The sequence below is a fragment of the Oxyura jamaicensis genome, chromosome 2, assembly GCF_011077185.1.
Source record: "Oxyura jamaicensis isolate SHBP4307 breed ruddy duck chromosome 2, BPBGC_Ojam_1.0, whole genome shotgun sequence".
Lineage (NCBI taxonomy): Eukaryota > Metazoa > Chordata > Aves > Anseriformes > Anatidae > Oxyura > Oxyura jamaicensis.
This window is the reverse complement of record NC_048894.1, coordinates 56,432,946-56,451,863: the sequence shown is the minus strand read 5'-3', so window position 1 is coordinate 56,451,863 and position 18,918 is coordinate 56,432,946. Positions and strand designations below refer to the sequence as shown.

Genomic DNA, 18,918 nt, shown 5'->3' with positions numbered 1-18,918 from the left:
TTTTTTTTTTTTTTTTTTTTTTTTTTTTTTTTTTTTTTTTTTTCTACTCTATACATGGAGTTTGTAGGCATAGCCGTGGGACATAAGTATGGCTTAAATATAGCAGAAGAGCAAATGCACCGCTGGATCGATGGTAGGGTTTTTGTTTGTTTGTTAAAGCTAATATAGAAAAAAAGAAAGGTGAGGTGGTTTCACCCTGGCCAGCAGCTAAACACCCACCCTGAGTTTTGATCACTCCCTTCTAACACAGGATGGGGAGAAAAAAATGGAAGGAAGGCTAAAAGATTCGTGGATGTAGAGAATGACAATTTAGTAAGAAAAGCAAAAGCTGAATGCAAGCAAAGCAAAAAGAGAAATTTATTCATTCCATCCCATCAGGAGGCAGATGTCCAGCTCCTTCATGGAGTCTCAGCATGCGTACTGGTTAGTTGGGAAGACAAATGTCAAAGCCACAAACATGTCCACCTTCTTCCCTGCTGGCTCACTCTTTGGCTCACTCCATTTCTGGCTCCTCTATCTCCACCCAGTTCCCTAAGGGGGATGGGGAGAGGGGGCTGAGGTCACCCCCAACAGCTCCTCTGTGATGCCCCTTCCTCCTCACACCTCTCCCTTGCTCCAGCCTGGGCTCTCCAGGGGCTGAAGGGCAAGCTCTTCTGGGCACCTGGAGCACCTCCTCCCCTGGCTGCTCGCAGGGCTGCTTCTCGCACTCTTTTCCTCACTGCCAGGCAGTGTTTGGTCCTTGCTGAGCTCCGTTCTCCCTGAAGAGCCCACCTGTAGCCTAGGGCTCAGCTAGGCCCTGTGGTGGGGCTACTGGAGCCAGCATGGGGCCTCACCTCGCAAAGTGAGTCAGAAGCAGTCACGCTGCCTGGGCCAGTATAAAAGGCAATCAACTACAGTAGAATTTCTTAGACAGTGTCTTATGTTTGGCTAAACCAAATAAGAATGGGGATGGTTATTGGTTTGGTTGTATTTTGTCTACTTTTGAAGAAAAGTTTCTCCCATCTTGTCTGGAACAGTTTTTGTAGTTTGAATCAGACGTAGCAAAATCATCCTGGATGAGCAGAGTGTAGCTGCTGTATATGTCTAAAAGACAGCCATTACTCTTTCTTGTTGGAAATGGTTGAGAACTTTGTGCAAAACCTACAACGTAGTGACTGAAACAGATTGAGTTTATGGTGAAGTGAAATTTTGCAAAGGAGTAAATGTGTGGTAGCCTCTGATTAATTACTAACCGTCTTTTAACTTTGAAATTTTTCATAACTTCAATCAACAGAATTGAAGAGGAAATGAAATACTTGGTTTTTATTTTTAAAGTTTTAAAGCAGTATTTGAGACCAAAATTAATTTTGTACTTTTGTCTTTATTTCAACTTAAATATATTTTTAAGCAAATAAATTACACAATTCTAATAAATTGCTTGAGTTAATGTCTCATGTAGATACTATTGGTAGGCTCCAGAACTCAGCATTATAGAACATCTCCAAAAGTTCTAATCAAAATTAACTCTTCTTTTTCTCTTATAACTTGTGAAAGACAAAGGGACATGTAAAATATTGTGGAAAGAAAGAAATGGGTAAGAAATTTTTCAAATTCTTTAGAAACATAGATATATGATTTATTATTATTATTATTATTATTATTATTAAAAAAAGGATGTGCTTTGTGTCCTTTTGTGTGTGTGTGTGAAAATTATATTTCAGGTTAATATTTTCTTGTTAGTATGTGACTTTTTCTCTATATGGATATGTATTTTCCTATTCTGATAAATTACTGCTAGGCGCGTGCACACACATGCAAATAAAAAGGAATAGAAGTCACCATATTCCATTTCTATGCTGAATTAGAAAATTAGTTAACAGCTGTGCTGAGGCTTCAGTTAAGGAAAACTTGGATTTCATGTTATCAGAATTACAGTCACAAGGATAAGTAGCTATGATTTTGATGCAAATTATTCAAAAATGTTATTTGTGAAAACTCCATATCCAATTCCTATCCTATTCACCTCTATATGCAATGTACAACCTAGGGCACTTGGCTTTATTGTCCTTGCAGTATTTGGAAGTCTGAAATGAAAATTCAGACAATTAAATAAATCAAACAGGAAAGAGGTAAAGATGAAAAAAAGAAGAGATATAATCCTAATTCAATGATAGGCAGCAAACAGTTCTTTAATATTTTGATATGATTAACATTATGACCCATGGATAGCACTTATTTAACACATGAAAATTATATGAATTTAGAAAAAAAAAAAAATATTTACAGGTCCTTGTAAGGCATTTGAGCAGTCTTCTTTTATGGATCATGGCAAAATAAATAGTTAAATGATATGTAAGAGCTCATGCAACATGACGCAGAGACGGGTATTCTGGAATCTCTTTTCATATTAAGTCCAGTTGGCATTGTTAACAACATGTATTGCAGTTATAAGATGTTATTTGGAATACATGTTATTAGCATCATGTTTTCTTGAGTAACTGCAGATATTCTAAATAAGAGGAAGTTGCATGTAAATCCAGAGGTATTTTAATCAGGAATAGTCAAAACATGACATTACCTCGATAGCTATAGAGACAAATAATTACAAAAATAACTAATATCATATGGCTTGCCCGCTCTGTTAATATGGAAAAGTAAGTAATAATATTTTTTGCGGTTAGGGCAACAAACCATTAGCTCTGGGTTGTTCATTGTAGTCTCCCTTCATTGAGGTACTGAAAAAAAAAAAAAAAAATGGAGATGAATTCACTTCTTGCTTTTGGATTGTATGCAGTGAGAGTGAATTCATTCAAGCAGCTCTCGAGACATGTAAGAACATCCATACAGAACATAAATGCAATGTGCTTTGCTCAGTGCTTTGCTTTTTATTGCTAATGGAGAATATTCAATATTCAATAAACATCTTACAGTATTTTGCATGTATCCATGACACAGCACATCTGATAGAGGAACTGTTGCTGTGAACAACATAATGTACATGTAAGTGTACAAATCTTTGTCACAGAGGCTGAAACTATACAAATAAAAAATGACAGAATAAGCAGCTCTGCTTGTAGGAATAGCAATGATACTTGACTGCACTCCATCTGATTGAAACTGCCTAAGTCCAGAAAATAATCAAATTAATTTTTAATTTGCCAGCTGCAACATTTATTCTTTCATTATCTGGAGCATTTGACACCATGTGGCCTATTTTGGGGAATGGTGTAAAAATAGCAGAAGCCATATAACATGTGATCATGCATACAATAACATGGAATACATTATGCCATTTTTTAAGCACTCCATGTAATTTAATTGCATGTGACAGAAGCTCTTTATTAGTCTTGAAGATTCAGGTGATATAACTGCAGAGCATAAATCTGTAGTTCTGTAGATTTTTCCACTTTCCAAGGATTTTTCCACTTTGCTTCAAAAAATGTTTCATTTTTATTTTGTATTTGACAAAAATACAAATGAAATGTTTAAGTATTTGTTCCTGTGTAGGCCTTGATTTCTGTTCTAAAATTGTGAAAGGACAATATCTAGTACAAGTTATAATAATGATCTCTGTGCTGACAACATCTGCCCATTAGAAAATGGGATGAGATGATCTAATGTTGGACAAATCAACAGTTGTCAAATAGTAATTAGTTGTCTTCTGCTTTTAAGGATGAGTTTGACCGTAATCTACTGGTATAAAGTTATATACCCTTTCAAAAATCTTCTGATCCATCTTTTTTTTTTTTTTTTTTTTTTTTTTTTTACTGTATAACTTGTCTGCATTCACAGTGAAAATGTCTGGTGTTATGAAGTATAACTACCTTTTATTTACATGCATTTACCTAATAAATAATATAATTAGAATAATACTGCATGAGGAAATTGAGCATATATTTATTTTCCAGAGCTGTACTAATGAGAGTTACCTTGCTGAATCCAACATAGCTGTGGAAATGTAGAGAACTGCCTATATTCTATTCCAGATCAATGTCTTCTTCCACATAATATCTTCATAATTATGTTGCCTATAAATTAAACCTAAACTTAAACTAAGCAGGAAACAACAACAACAACAACAAAACTTCTATCTGTACATTATTTGTAGCCCACATAATGTCATCTATTTATATTGGTGAATAGTATTACTTACCAATGTGAATAGGTGTAAGTAATACCATTCCCCAACTTACTTACCATTAAATGGTACTACTTACTGAAAAATGAAGAGGCTAAAAGCAGGTTTTGCTCTTAGATGGTAAGTTTTTATGCTTATATAAAACCTGAAAAGCTACATTTCTCATGTCTGTTGTAATATGGATGAGTCATTTAGTAGTTAGCTAGAGGTGAATGCACCTTTCCTAAGTTCCAAATGAGGTTGTTGTGAGCAATGTTATTGTTTCATGTTTTTGTTTGTTTGTTGTTGTTGTTATTGTTCTTTGTTCTTTTCTTTGTTTGTTTTGTTTCATTTTTAAAATCTGTTCTGTGCACATCTCCTCCTGGAAATTCTTCCCAAAATTTTACCAGCCTTTTTTGCACTTAAAATTCTACTTCCCCAGTTTATTTGTTTATTTGCCAAGATTATTAGGGAGACTTGCTTTTTTCACAGTGTGCTTATCTTAGATAAACAGCTACTGTCAGAGACTCCCAACAAGGTGTTGTGGTACAGGATTTTATATATATATATATATATATATATATATATATTTTAAAAAAAGGATTTAAGATCATTATATTAATAAAGAAGCTGGTCTGTAATGTCATCCAGCCTCGTAAATTTCATGAGTGACTTTTCAGGAATGTATATGTTCTTTATAATAAATGAAGTAAAGCTTGGTTTATTTCTTTCAATTTCATAATAGAACAGTTATGGAAGAAAAATGAAGCCAACCAGAAATATATATATATCTACAAAATTATTAGTAGTCGTACCAGAGACTGTTTATGTTGATTTAAAAAGCAAATAGAAAAAAATAAAATAAAATAAAATAAAATAAAATAAAATTGGATAACCTTTTATTTTGATTTCCTTTCTATTAATATGTCAATCCCCATGAACCGCCAGCTTTGCCAAATCTTTAAATAGATTTTTAATAGAAATCTATAGTTTTACCAAATCTGGTACATAAACCAAACGGGTAAGTAGTAATAAAGAATTACATTAATGATTTTAAGGTCTATTGTATAACATGGAAAATGCTTATTTTTTCCCTGTAACAAGCTGATTTAACAACGTGAATGCAACTCAGAAAAAAACAAACAAACAAACAAACAAAAAACTGTGGAGCATAAATGTCAGTTGTTAACTGAAGCTGGATAAAGTCAAGAAAAGTTTATTCATCTCCAATCACTACCTCTTAGTGTGCTAAATTGTAAGAGATACTACCCACTAACAGACTGTTAAATAGTGATGACTCTTGAGCTATGTGCCATTCTTTCCTTCTCCCCAAGAGACTTCCTCAACTTGCTGCTTAGCTCATTGTAATTTAAATAGTAGGCTTGCTCTGTTATATGAGTTGAGCAACTCCCATTGGTCACCTTGTGAGGGGTTTTAATAAGTGAATAAAAAAAAGTCTCTGAATATTATTTTGTTGTGGTTGTTGTTCTTTTTTTTTTTTTTTCCTCCCCAAAAGACATGACAGGCTGAACTGTAAACTCTTTTTAATATGACCCTTCATGTCTGAGGAGACAAAGAATAAAGTTTTCTCAATATTTAAACTATCTCTTTTTTTTTTTTTTTTTTTTTTTTTCTACATACATTGTGTATCTGATGATTTGTTTAATATTTTTGTCAATGATTTATTTGGATGAAAATAAATATGTCCATATTTGTGTGTTCTGTAGACAAAAATAAGGATTGCCCTTAAGTGTAACACATGATTTCTCCTGAGATGACATAGGGTTATGAAGTAGTGATAATGCAATATTGTACAAGAAAGTTCAGCTAAGGACTTACAGGCATCAGACAACTCTAGCGTCACTGGATCTTAAGACGGGAGAATAAAATGTACATAATCAAGAAATGCTCTTACAATGTATGAAATTTATAGGGACAAAGTATAGGTTGGTGGAGCACTGGAACAGGTTGTCCAGAGAAATTGTGGATGCCCGGTCCCTGGGAGTGTTCAAGGCCAGGTGGGATGGGGCTTTGGGCAACCTGGTCTAGTAGGTGTTCCTGCCCATGGCAGGGTGGTTGGAAAGAGGTCCCTTCCAACTCAAACAATTCCATGATTCTACAGAAGGACAAATTGGTGTCAATAGCACTAAAGATTTGTTTTAAATAATTATTTTGTTTTTAATAAAAGGGAAACACATTGCATTAAGTTATATTCCAGGTGGTTTTGAATCACAATGTCACTGTAGTGTCTGTTATGGAAAAGCAGTGCATCTAGACTGATTTGAGAAGAATGCTGTGATACTACCTTCTTTTCATGATGGCTGATGAAAGACCCAAGAATTGCTTGACACCTTCCCAAGAAATACGTGCCTTATTAGAAAGTTTAAATTAATAACGCTGAGTTTGGTGTTGTGATGACTCTCCAAATTCATGTAGCAGTTCTCATCAGGCAAGAGGAATGAAGGGTTGAGATTATTTTAGCTTGAAAATGATATTTCACTTTTATCTTATGTGGTTCATTTCATGTCATTCCTTTATTATTATTATTATTATTATTAAATTTTTATGTATTAACTCCAGCAAAATGAGTCTAATTATTAGCTCTTGAGTCACCATACTGATGATAAAATAAGAAAATACTTAAAATTCTGACATTTATTTATTTATTTTGTTGTTATCAAATAAAGCATAAATAACATTTGCCAAATTAGAGTTGCTGTAGCAATTCATATTTGAGGGCAAATCTAACAGTGTAAAGAAACATAGGAAGTGGATATAAGTTGTAACATTAACATTAAAGTTGTTGTTTGTTTGTTTGTTTGTTTTTAATGTCGTTAAAAGCCTGTGAAGATTAAGCAACAAATAATCTCATAGGTCGAAAGTTTATGTGGCTTGTTAACTTTTTTTTTGTGTGTGTGTATGTATAGTTAAAGTTTAACATGTTGTTTACTCATCTGAGTAAATCTGTTTAGTAGGTGGATTATGAAATGTCTCTTATACTACTCTTTTCTTTCTCTGTGAAAAACATGAATGCATCAAACGGTTGGCATAATCAAGAAATCTGAAATAAGACCTTGATGTATATCTCTCATTAAGTTGAAAGTTCTGGATCTGCATTCACTTTGTTTGCTTGCAGAAGTGTTTAATCAAGAATGAGAAAGACTGCTGATAACTTGTGTTTGTTGTTTAGGTTGCTTTTTATGGAGACATAATTCCAAATGAGATGCATTTCTCATGTCAGTGATAATGAGCTGATTAACCATTTGCTAGCTTTCAAGGTGCAAGTGTGATTATGGCATGACAAAATGTAGGAATGTCTGTAAATGCATAAAATTATAAAAGTACCAATCTACACATTTGTGGGGAAGGTGAACATCAAGCAGGCTCAAGAAAACAAGGATCTTAATAGAGGGTGAATTCTATTTAACTTCTGATTTTTCTGAATAAAGTCAAGAGTGCCGAATCATTTTGTATAAACTAGGTTTGTATTAATTAGAAGAGAATCTGTATTGTCATGAAGGGATATGAATGAAACATGGAAGGTAGATTCCTTAAGCATGCATGAAAGTGTGGAAAGAGAGAAAGAGAACGAAAATAAACAAACAAACAAACAACAACAAAAAAAATGTGGCTCAAACCACGCTAAGGGGTTTCTGCTGCGTCCATGTGTACTGACTTGTGAGTAGTTCTCAGCTCTGCACAAGTATAACTGAGGTAAGATCACTGCAATAAAGAGAGTGAAACGAAAATGTTATTTTCATTTGTATCAGGTGGTAATTCAGTGCTTGTATGGTCAAGTTCTGCCTTATGTAACTTGACCATAGACTGTCATTTGATAGGTGCATGAAATATGGAAATGAAATTAAATTAAAATTTTAAATTAAATTATTTATTACATATTAAATTAAAAGTATATTCTTCAGTGATATTGATGAAAATGAGAAGGTAGTGCAGTGATTTATGTGTTCTGTTATGTTGGAGGTCTGTCCTCCACAGTCAATAGCACAATATCAAAAAGCAACCATTCAGGCAGAAGTCAGATTTGAACAGATTGCAATTTGATGACTACCGAAAGGAATCTTGATATTAAACATAGCATTCAGATGGCTTTAAAAAGAAAACTTATTGTGGGTTAATTCATTATAATGGGACTGTTTTTTCTTTGCAATTTTAAGTTCTTCTTAGGAAGTAGATTTCCTTCTCAGGAAATAAACGTTGTCCATGGAGATAATTTCAGAGGCACTATTCATGGCAAAATGATTTTGGTATCGTTGATGTCTCTGGTGTCTGTTGTGAAAGTAGACTTAAAAAAATAAACTGCGGTAGGTGAGAACTCCTGCCCCAGAAAATAAAAGGAACAACTTTTGTCCTCATTAGCAGGGAAACATGTAGAAGGATGTAGAATTCTAAAGAATTTCATAGGAAACAGAAGAAATTACAGTATCATGTTATAAACTGTATCTGTTCCAGTATTTTTAATGACATCTTATTAAATGAGATACTAGATTTGCCAGACATTAGCAGTATTTAATTGTGTTAGAAGGCATACCATAACAGCATAACAGCATACAGTTAATGTCCCTAAAAGCAGCACTGAACATCATAGCTATTTCATTGATTAAAATGAATTTGAATGTGTAGCAGTTTTGCTAAGGTCCAGACACTGTTTGCATTTCTATTTTCACTATTTGCAAACAGTAAAGATTTTTTGCATTTTCTATTACATTTTCCCATTTTGTTTGGCCCTCATAGGTATGAAAAAATAGTAACAGTTTCGTTACTGAATGCATGTTGTACCTTTCTTAAAAATATTTTTTACATTGCAACTCAACTATTTAAAGTTTTGTGTTAGAAAAGATATTGCATTACTTCAAAAACAGGCTAAGTTGTGGGTTAGTTTAACACAACTGTCTTCTTTCCCTACAGAAATTGCAGAATTCTACATTATTACTGAAATAAGTAATTTTAAGTGAATGGAATGACTTGTTTTCAATTTTCAGACTTAAATAAGTGCTTTAACTTTTATTATTATTATTATTATTATTTAGAAATGATCTTGGCCTTGTTATTATTTGTGCCTGAAATGCAGTTATGGTATTAGTTTTTTTTTTTGGTGTGTTTGTGCATTTGTTTTTGCTTTTTTTTTTTTTTTTTTTTCCTCCATAAAGATGGAAATTAACGTGTAATAAAAAGGTCTGTAGGTGCTGGGCAGTTGGACTTTTTCTACAAAGTCCTTAATGATCATTGAAGCTCCTTATTTCCTGGTCAACCAGAAATAATAATAATAATAATAATAATAATATATTGATTGAAGCTGGACTTATAATACTTTGAGAAGGAAATTTCCTTTCCCTAAGTCTGCTATAGTGCTATAGTCTCTAAACTGACAGTTGCTTATGCTGTTTGTGTTTCTGAATACCAGCAAAATACCTGAAGAATGGATTTTAACTGAATATTTCAGGAATGTCTTTCTAATCTCTTAATTTTCTAACATTTATTGTGGTGAAAAAATAAAAATAAATAAATAATCTGTATATAATATTAGTATTAATATTATATACAAAAGCAAAATGATCACCATACAAATGAAGTAGTGGTTTTAGGTTGAAATCATTAAGATTATATGTTTGAAGGTTCTGCAGCCAAAGACCTCATAAAAGAGCAATACATTTAAATTTTTTTTTATTATACCACTTATAAGACCCAAACTGCAGTGTGATTGACCAAGAAAATGCTGTTTCAATGATGCATGGAATAAATAAAATGTTTTGCTTTCTGTGGCTTTTAACAATGGCAGAATGCAGGTGTTCTCAGAGTATATGTTTCTATTCAGAGAATTTACTCATGATTCTTGTAATGCTTTTGAAAACAGAGCACCAAACTGGAGAGCCCTATCCTGGTAAGATCTTAATTAAGTTGGTGCAATAACTGGAGAATGCTCCCAAAACAGTATGCTTCTCAGGGGATTAGCTTGTGTTTACATTGTACTTACGTTTACTCCATCCTTCTACTAACTAGAAATTTTTAAAAGATGCTGAAATCTAATTAAATCCAGCCCTATATAAATTATCTGTGTACATTGCTGCAATAGGTCCCACAATGGTAAGACTTAATTGCATATGGGATATGTTGGGCATCACCAACATCTTCTATCCTACTAATTTTTATCCTGTTTATTGAGTGGGCCTAACAGAGGGCCACAATATGCTCGTATTTACCTTTCTTTGCAGAGCATTTTGAAGCCGCCAGGTGTCAAATGCCATAAAAAATTGTATAAATAATTCAACAATGTTAAATAGTCTTTTTTACATATTATTATTATTATTATTATTCTGACAATGCTACTCAACAGTAAATTATAAGTGCAAAATTCTTGTATGTGTAGCTTTGTTGCCCCCTACCCCCTGCTTCCCATCAGCAGCATGCTTTCCTCTTTAAGAAGAAACAGGGATACCCCAGATGTTCATCTGGAATAGTTCAACAGGAGAATTTCACCTGGAAATCTGAAACTTGTGTGAACCTATGAGAAAATCAAAGTCAAGTCTATCATCCCTGGAAATACGCCCAGCTAATGATGCTTGATTAACTGATTGCTGTTATTTTATTTTTAGTTTAGCTGTTCCATACTTTTGAGAATGTGTATTCTTCACAAAATACAAGAGAGGCAGATGCTATCATGCCCTTTGCCAGTTATTTGAATATTTAATTGCAATGTGGAAAAATGTGGATTTAAAATCCAAATTTGCCTATTTTAGGAACAAGTTCAAGATGCTGCTCCAATATCTTAGTAGACAAATGAGTCATCAACAGAATATTCATATATGAATTTCTTAGAAACTGTACTGCTGAAGTTGTTGCATTTAAAAAATGCAACAAAAGAAATAAGTTTTAGTTCAAAGAGGAATTAAATCAATTTTTCCTCTTCCTCTTCCCCTAAAGAACCCTGAGGGTTTAAAACCAGGCATAAATTGTCTTGCTTCAGGTTACCAATGTATTCATCATTGCAAAGATACGTAGAATAACTTTTTATAAAAGTTGACTCAGACCAAAGCTAAAATGTTATATAGTTTTAGTTTTTGTTTCCATTTATGATGACAAAACTATTTACTCAATTGAGATTGAATTTACTAGTAAGTTTGTTCTTCAAAATTTTTTTACAAACACCTGTCAAAAATCATGACAAAAACAGAAAACAAACAAAAAAACAAACAAACAAATACTTCTATCTACCCTGAGCTTTTGAAATAGCTCAGTAAATCACAGAAAGTTATTCAACAGGCAAAGAATGAAATGCTAATAAATATGTAACTTTTAAGGATTAATGACTAAAACCAGATATGGTAATCCCCAACAAAGAAAGATAACATAAATCTTTTCTACCTGGAAGGCCCAGGTCAGTGTTTACTGTAAGGAAGTGCTTTTAGAATTTCCTGTGATGGAAAGCTGGAATCGTAGTGTTTAGGTAGGGGAGTTTCACCTGAGGAGAAATTCACCATTACATTGGTCTTGTAAATGAGGTTGTCTTTTATTTTTATTGAACCAACTGTCCAAGTGGCTATGTTTCATTTGAGCTGTAGAAAATCATCAGTAATTAAAATTGTTGCAGTGATACCTTTGTGGCAAGATCTTGCAGAACCTGGCAGAACAGACTTTATCTGATCTTTATTAAATACCTGCTGCTGCGATTAGTACAGTTTTATCTATGTTAGCTGGCAAGATGTTCTGGACAGCAGGACAGTTGCAGATTTGATTCAACAGTAAATTATAGTCAATTAACCAGTAGCTATTAGTACCTCACAAGCCTCTTCAGGTGTTAGTGGGGAAAGTATGCAGTACTTGTGCTTTTTGGTTTCCTTGGCTTGTCTTCCTCCAATAGTAGACCAGCTTAAATGTCTCTGTCCCTCATCTTTATACTGCACATAGTAATTCTTTCTTTCAGATGGATTTAAGGGCACTTGTATTTTAAGCATGTGTAAACTGAAAAATCCTACAACAATATGAAAGTATCATTAATAATTTCAATGTCACTGGAATCCCTTAGATTTGATGGGTACAATATCATGTAAAAACATTCTATAGGGTCATGAAAAATCATGCATATTTTGCCTGAATTCCATCCAGCTTTTCATCAACAGTAAATTATTCCTGTCCCATGAGAATCTGTATATTCTCTGATAGGTGCTATTAGTTTGTGTTGTTCATGAGAACACTTTATTGTGTCCTGCATGTTACCTAGATAGATCCCACTCTGATCTCTAAATAGTGGCAAGAAGAGACAAAAGAAGGTAAAAAACTGTTCAAAACCTTTTTTTTTTTTTTTTTTTTTTTTATATATATATACATATTTACTAATAAAAAAATAATAATAAAAAAAAACATTTCCAAAAATGCTGTAACTTAAACCCCATTTTACCATAGTGCAAAAAGCAGAAATGTTGGTTTTAGCTTCCACAATGAATCATCAGCTTCCACAATGAATCTTCTGTGTGTTGTATAATCTTGCAGCCTAGCAGTGCTGTCAGTACCTGTGCACAGTGTTGCAGAGAAATATCCCATACTTTTAGTGATGCCTCAGTAAGGATTAAATTTGGAAGCAAGCCCTGGAAAAACTCACTGATAGATGGACATTAACACATGCAGGCATACATCCATTGAATGCACAATTGGGACAGTTACAGAATATATACCTAAGTGTGAACTTTTTACTACAATTTTCTGAACCTATGGGATTTCAGGATATGTGCTACATGTACTGCAGCAGCTGTTTGGAGGGCTGTTATCTATTACTTCAGTTCAGGCAAATCCATCTGATAACCACAGATACGCTCAGCTTGCCACAGTAAATCCTATTGTGTATAGCACAAATAAAACTGCAAAGAGTTCATATGATTTCTGGCAGGAAATGAGGTCTGTGATCATCAAAATGTTCTGACAGAAGGAGGATATCACTGAAAGTACTTGATCAAGTCAGAGATAACACAAACAGATCAAAGTAAACAAACAATAATATCTCCTTTAATCAGGTCAGCACAGGGCAATGTGAAAGTGGGCCTGAAAATAAGAGAGATTGCTGATGTGGATATTGAAACAAAAGAGGAAGAGTCTTCTGTCCTTTCATTTCGAATGCAGGTTTGGAATAACACATCATTTCTCCATCTTTCTGTCAACTTGACTATAAGATAAACACAGAACATCAGGATGTCCAATGTAACCCAATAGAATAGCTTCAAATATTTCACTAACAATTGGGATCTTAATCTCCCTTTTTATTTGCCACTTAGGAATTAAAAGAAGCCTTTGAGAATACATCTTTTGACACATGCTTGCAAACTGCGGCAAAATAAAAGTCTATATCATCTGATAAACCTGTGAAAATATAAAGAAAAACTGCATATTAATCTTAAACAAAAAAACTTTTTACCTTTAAATGTGATTATCTGTGTAAATAAGTAGCTTTTTTTTGTTTTAATAAATGTATTTCTAATTAGAAGTGCAGGAAGGGATAATGTGATAGGGTCAGACAGTAGAATGTCTACAAATGTTTGTAGTACCATGTGCTCACATATCAGGGAGTCAAATTTGTAGATATAGCTTAGATTTAGATCAGTGAAATATCCTGGAAGGCAATATGTTATATTATTTTCTACAATTTAATCATCCTAATCTTGAGAATTGAACATATTTCAAAAACATCTCAGAAGATGGGCGAAATGTCTCTAAATTATGATGATAAACATTTATGTGATATGTAAAACTATCTCAGAAGATGTCTAGTGTAACAAATAGTAAAGCAGCCACATAGCAATATCCTCTCAGTAGCTGGTTTTATAGAATTTATGTAAATATTTTCATAAATGTCTTTAAAGGGGTGTTCTCCTATCCATTTGAAATAGTCTTGATAGTGACAAACTCTCCTGCAAACTGAAAAGTATACAATGCATAGAAGTTCTCTGGCTTATTTTAACAGGTAGCATTACTTCTTCCAGCTAACCACCAGTAGCTATAACATAAGCTGTGTAGATACCATAGTTGTATGGGCAGGAGTTGAGAAATCCCTGCAGAATTTCCTTGCTTTTTACGGGGTCAGAATTTCACTAAAGTGTTTTCTGACCTGGGATGTGGCAGTTAGTGTTCAGTAGTTTTCTAGTGGAGAATAATAATAATAATAATAATAATAATAATAATAATAATAATAATAATAATAATAATAATAAAAAGCCACCCTTGCTGGTTTTCCAACAGTCTTGTCCCAACAAGCAGTTGTGGGGGGATAACCAAGCTGCCATACTTTCCAGCACTCCCACCCACTGACCAGCCAGGAGTTAGAATGTCCCATCCCAGGGGCCAATCATCTACAAGGAAGCCAGAGTGTAGGGAATAAATTTCACTTCTGAAACTCTGAAACTGGGGTAATACATATTCTCAATGTAAACACTGACATGATATCTGTTTCAGTGTCAGAATATGGAAAGGGGAATGTAAGCTTAAAGGGAATAAATACTTACACTAAAGATATCTCCTTTCATAAACTTTTGCACACTTTACTAAAAAAAGTTCTGAAAAAATGTAGGGGGCCTAAAACCAAGAAGGTGTTGAAGCAATTGATGATTACTCATTGCAGTGATGCCTGTACATATATAAAATATTGGATTTCGACTTCAGAAGACCTTATAAGACTCTCTATTCTTGTGAGAGAAATAAAAAAGCTAGTTCATACATACAAGTTTTCTGATTTTGGGGGGAGGGCATGGGGGGAATGATGTGGGAGGAGGTAACAATTTTGCATGTGAGTTTTTTTGGTTTAAATTTATTTTTCTACCACTGAACTTGTAGAGCTTAGGGTTATGGTTTAGTGGAAGATTTGTTAGCGTTAGGTCAGAGGCTGGACTCGGTGATCTTGGAGGTCTCTTCCAACCTTGACTATTCTGTGATTCTGTGATTCTGTGATATTTATTTCTTTATTTATTTAATGCAAAAGCACCTTGAAAACCTTCCTTCTGAGAGTTTTTACTTGTACAACTGACAGATGTAGGAAGGGCATAGTATAGAAGCTCTACTAGGATTGCCATAGGAGCCAAAATTGTACTTAGTATGTTCAGTTACTATATACTGGCAGCAAGACCATGGAAATTCCAGTACTCTTACATTACAATACACATTTATTAATCACAATTTAGTTTTCCCAAATTCGCTTGGGAAGTGCATATTTGCAAATACTCAGAACCAGTATAATTGGAGGAAATTGTGTAGATTCAATAGCTCATATAGAGCCCATAGCTCTACAAGTGAAGAGAGGTTATCATTCTCTCCTCATAGAATGACTGAGTTCATGTTAGTTGACCATGACCTGGACATAGAATACATATAAAACTAGAGCATGCTCTATATCAGTAAAGAATCTTTTATGATTCCTTGAAGCCAACAACAAAATAGGTTTTATATACATAATAATCAATGACATCAACTCCAGCATTACTGTCTCTTAATTTGTTATTTTAAGCTGATATCAAAGAATGACATTTGGTTTTGAAAAAGACAGTGAAGAGAAAACGTGCTTTATGTTTTACTACACAACATAAGCAATGTTATGGCCATTACATAATAATAATAAAAAAGTATATATGAGCATATAGAAAAAAATGTTTGAAACATTAATTACATGGATTCCTTAGGTGGAATTTGATTTAATAAAATATGATTTTATATCATATTAATGCATATCATATGCATATTTAAAAAAAAATAAAAAGCAATTTAGTCAGTAATTTGAAACCAACAATGAAAAAGCAACAACAACAAAAAAGAAATATGCCTCCATTCACATCCTTTTTCTTTACTGAGATGAAACAGTGTCCACATTTCATTTATCTGGAAAGAGATAATTCTTCTAATAAGTGTTTTGCAGTGTGAAATCAAAGTTTAATTATAACCAGCAGCTTTAACAGTATTTGCTGAAGAGTTTATCTAAACTAATTAACATGCTTTGAATGGTAAGCTTAATTACATAAAGAAAGGTGACCAGGTATATAAATATTCACAAAGTCACTGTATAAATTATACACCCTTTGAAAGCTTTCTTTTGTGGTCACATGGATTCTTAAGCAGATCATGAGTGTATGAGTACTATTACAGATAATAAATTTCCATATAATAGAAATTGAGCTAATTTGCATAGTGTAAACAAACTAACTCCCAGTATAATGCACTAGTTTCAATAAAAATATACGAATACTCAGAATCTTTTGAATTGAAAATTCCACATTAATAAAAAATATATTATTATCACACTGTATTAAGACTGAAATATTTATGTGATTGTGTGTATATACAGGTTTAAAATTTTCTCTGGAATGAAAAAATTGAGAACAAGTCATGTCAATTTGAAAATGATAGCTTTGATTCTGTTTTTCGTATTCCTTGTGCTATAAATTGTGAAAAATCTTTCAAAATAAAAAGTTGATTTTGAAAAGTAATTGAAATGCTTTGTCCTGGCTGAATGCTTCATTGAAACTATTGCACTATTCCCTTCCCACATTAGTACCTGAAATAACACTTCACAATGGAAAACTCTCAGATTTAAGCAAAATTGGCTAATCCTTTATTAAGTCAGGTTAGTTGAAGAAGTTTAATCAGCAAGTAAAAGTTCTGCAGATATGAGTATTAATATATTATGCCAAATTAAGTTTCAGCCGCTTTACTCAGTATTCTCTACCGTGCAGTGCCTTGTGGTGTTGCATATTGTTGTTTTGAAAATGTTATCTTAGCATACCTGAGGTTAAATTCAGACTGACCTGATGTGGATTATTGGATGAGTCTGCCAAATGGGTCTTACATTTAGCTGGCACTTGGATGACTACCTTTGAGGGATAAAATTAAATCTAGCATCTGGTCTGTATAAACAGACCACCTGCCCCTTTATATGACTATGAGTCTGTGATTTTTGGAAGTGGAAAAAAACTTGAAAACTCTGGGATACTAAAAGTGTTATTGAATTTCTCCCTTGACTCAGGTATGAGAATCTGGGCATGTCCATTTCAGAGGGAGCGTCTAGTGCAAAAGTAAAAGATGAGAACTGGTTCTGAATATAGTGGCAGATGAGGTTGATTTAGATCTGATGTTCATGTTCATGTGCATGTTCATGTGCATGTTCATTTATGGTCTGGACCAGAACTGTTACCACACTTTGGTAGAATAATGCAATTGTAGTTTTTTACATTAAAGGGACATAAAATAAAGAAGGCTGGGAAGAAAAGAATTATCTAGGGATGAAGCTGTTCAATTTGCTTTTAGCTTGCCAGTGAAGGATTGATGCTGCGTGGGATAATAACTTGCTGATGGGCAGTAATTTAATACAATACCATGAGCTTATTACATTTGTTAGTGTTATGTATCTAGAATAAGTTAAATGTGAAAGATAATGTAATTTGAAAGGAATGGTACTATTGTTCCTGCAAAATCCCAGATTCTAGATAAATAGAGGCCTTTCAGTTAAGTGTTGACTAAGGTCTTATAATGCTTTTACATAAATCACTTCTTACATTCTTGTGTGAATTAAAGATGAGAAGACACTGAATCAAGAAAGACCTAGCAGAAGTAGAATGGGTTTCATGGAAGGTGCCAGAATGGTAAATGATACTGAGATTGCTTTATGGGAAGAGGGATTGAACTAAACAGTTATCATATTTTCAGAGAGAAGACAAGTAGGAGGCATATGAGATGCAAAATAATGGACTATGCTGACAAGATAAATGGTGGCTTCTATTTACCACTTATCACACAAGAACAAGGAAATAATCATGGAAATTGAAAGGCAATACATTTTAAAACTGAGGAAAGGAACTAATCATCCAACGTATGAGATTTATGGAGCTTACTGTCCCAAGGTATCACTGAAACTAAGAGACTAGCAGATTTTTAAAAAATCTATTGAATGAGAGGAAATGTGGTATTAAATGAAACAAAAGTAATAGAAGAATTTGTCTTTCCAGTTTCTGTTCAGCAGTGAGGTAGTTCCTTATTATTCAGAACAATTTTACATTAGCCACCATTTGACATTGAATGCTTTACATGTATCATTAATATGAAAATTCTCAACTCATAATTTTACATAATAGGCACATAAACACCACAAGATTTTTTTTTTATTTATTTTTTTTTAAGATTTTCTAGCAAGAAACACTCTCTTCAAAATCCAAATACATAGCAAACGTCTTAGCTCCATTCTATTATCTTCTGTAAATGCAAATAATCTTATTCATGACCAGTGTCTACAGGTGTCTTGCTTAGGGGAAAGAGCTACTGATTTTCTGTTTATGAAAACAGCCAAATATGTTCCCAGTGACTGAGTAAATAATTCCTGAAGATACCAATTCCAAAATGATTAGGAAAAAAATGTATCATGAGTATATGCTTTCATAGTGAAATTATCCAAGGCATGTGGAGTTAAAACACACATGTATTCTTCAGGTAATTTGGAGCAAGTTTTTTCTCTGACATTATCGAGTGATCTTGCTCCTTGAATTGGCTGAGCAGCATATATATGGAATTAATAATTCATGTCTGCCACAAGGACAGCAAGCAGTTTTCCTCAACTACAATCTACATGGCTAAAACATTACTAAGCACTTCAAAGCAGCTATGTTTGTTTTGTTGCTTATCTTTTTTTTTTTTTTTTTTTTTTTTTTTTTTTTTTTTAAGCAATGCCACTCATGGCAGGTACAGTCAACCAACAGTCTAGGATAATTTGATCTGCTTAAGTAATTATGTGACCATATCAACCTAAATAAAATCAATTATCTGTCAAAACACAGTGTATTGTTAAC

General features: G+C 33.3%; 1 protein-coding gene and 1 long non-coding RNA gene across 2 annotated transcripts in view; one reads left to right on the top strand and one right to left on the bottom strand.

Moving 5' to 3' along the window:
- Window positions 1-18,918, top strand: part of CNTNAP2 (contactin associated protein 2) — a 1,137,498-nt gene that overhangs the window by 107,312 nt on the left and 1,011,268 nt on the right. The gene's annotated exons all lie outside the window — the stretch shown is intronic.
- On the bottom strand, window positions 5,576-6,042 carry LOC118163016. Its single transcript, XR_004748785.1, has 2 exons — window positions 6,012-6,042; window positions 5,576-5,965 (listed from the first exon to the last, which is right to left on the bottom strand). It is a non-coding gene; the product is annotated as an uncharacterized LOC118163016 (long non-coding RNA).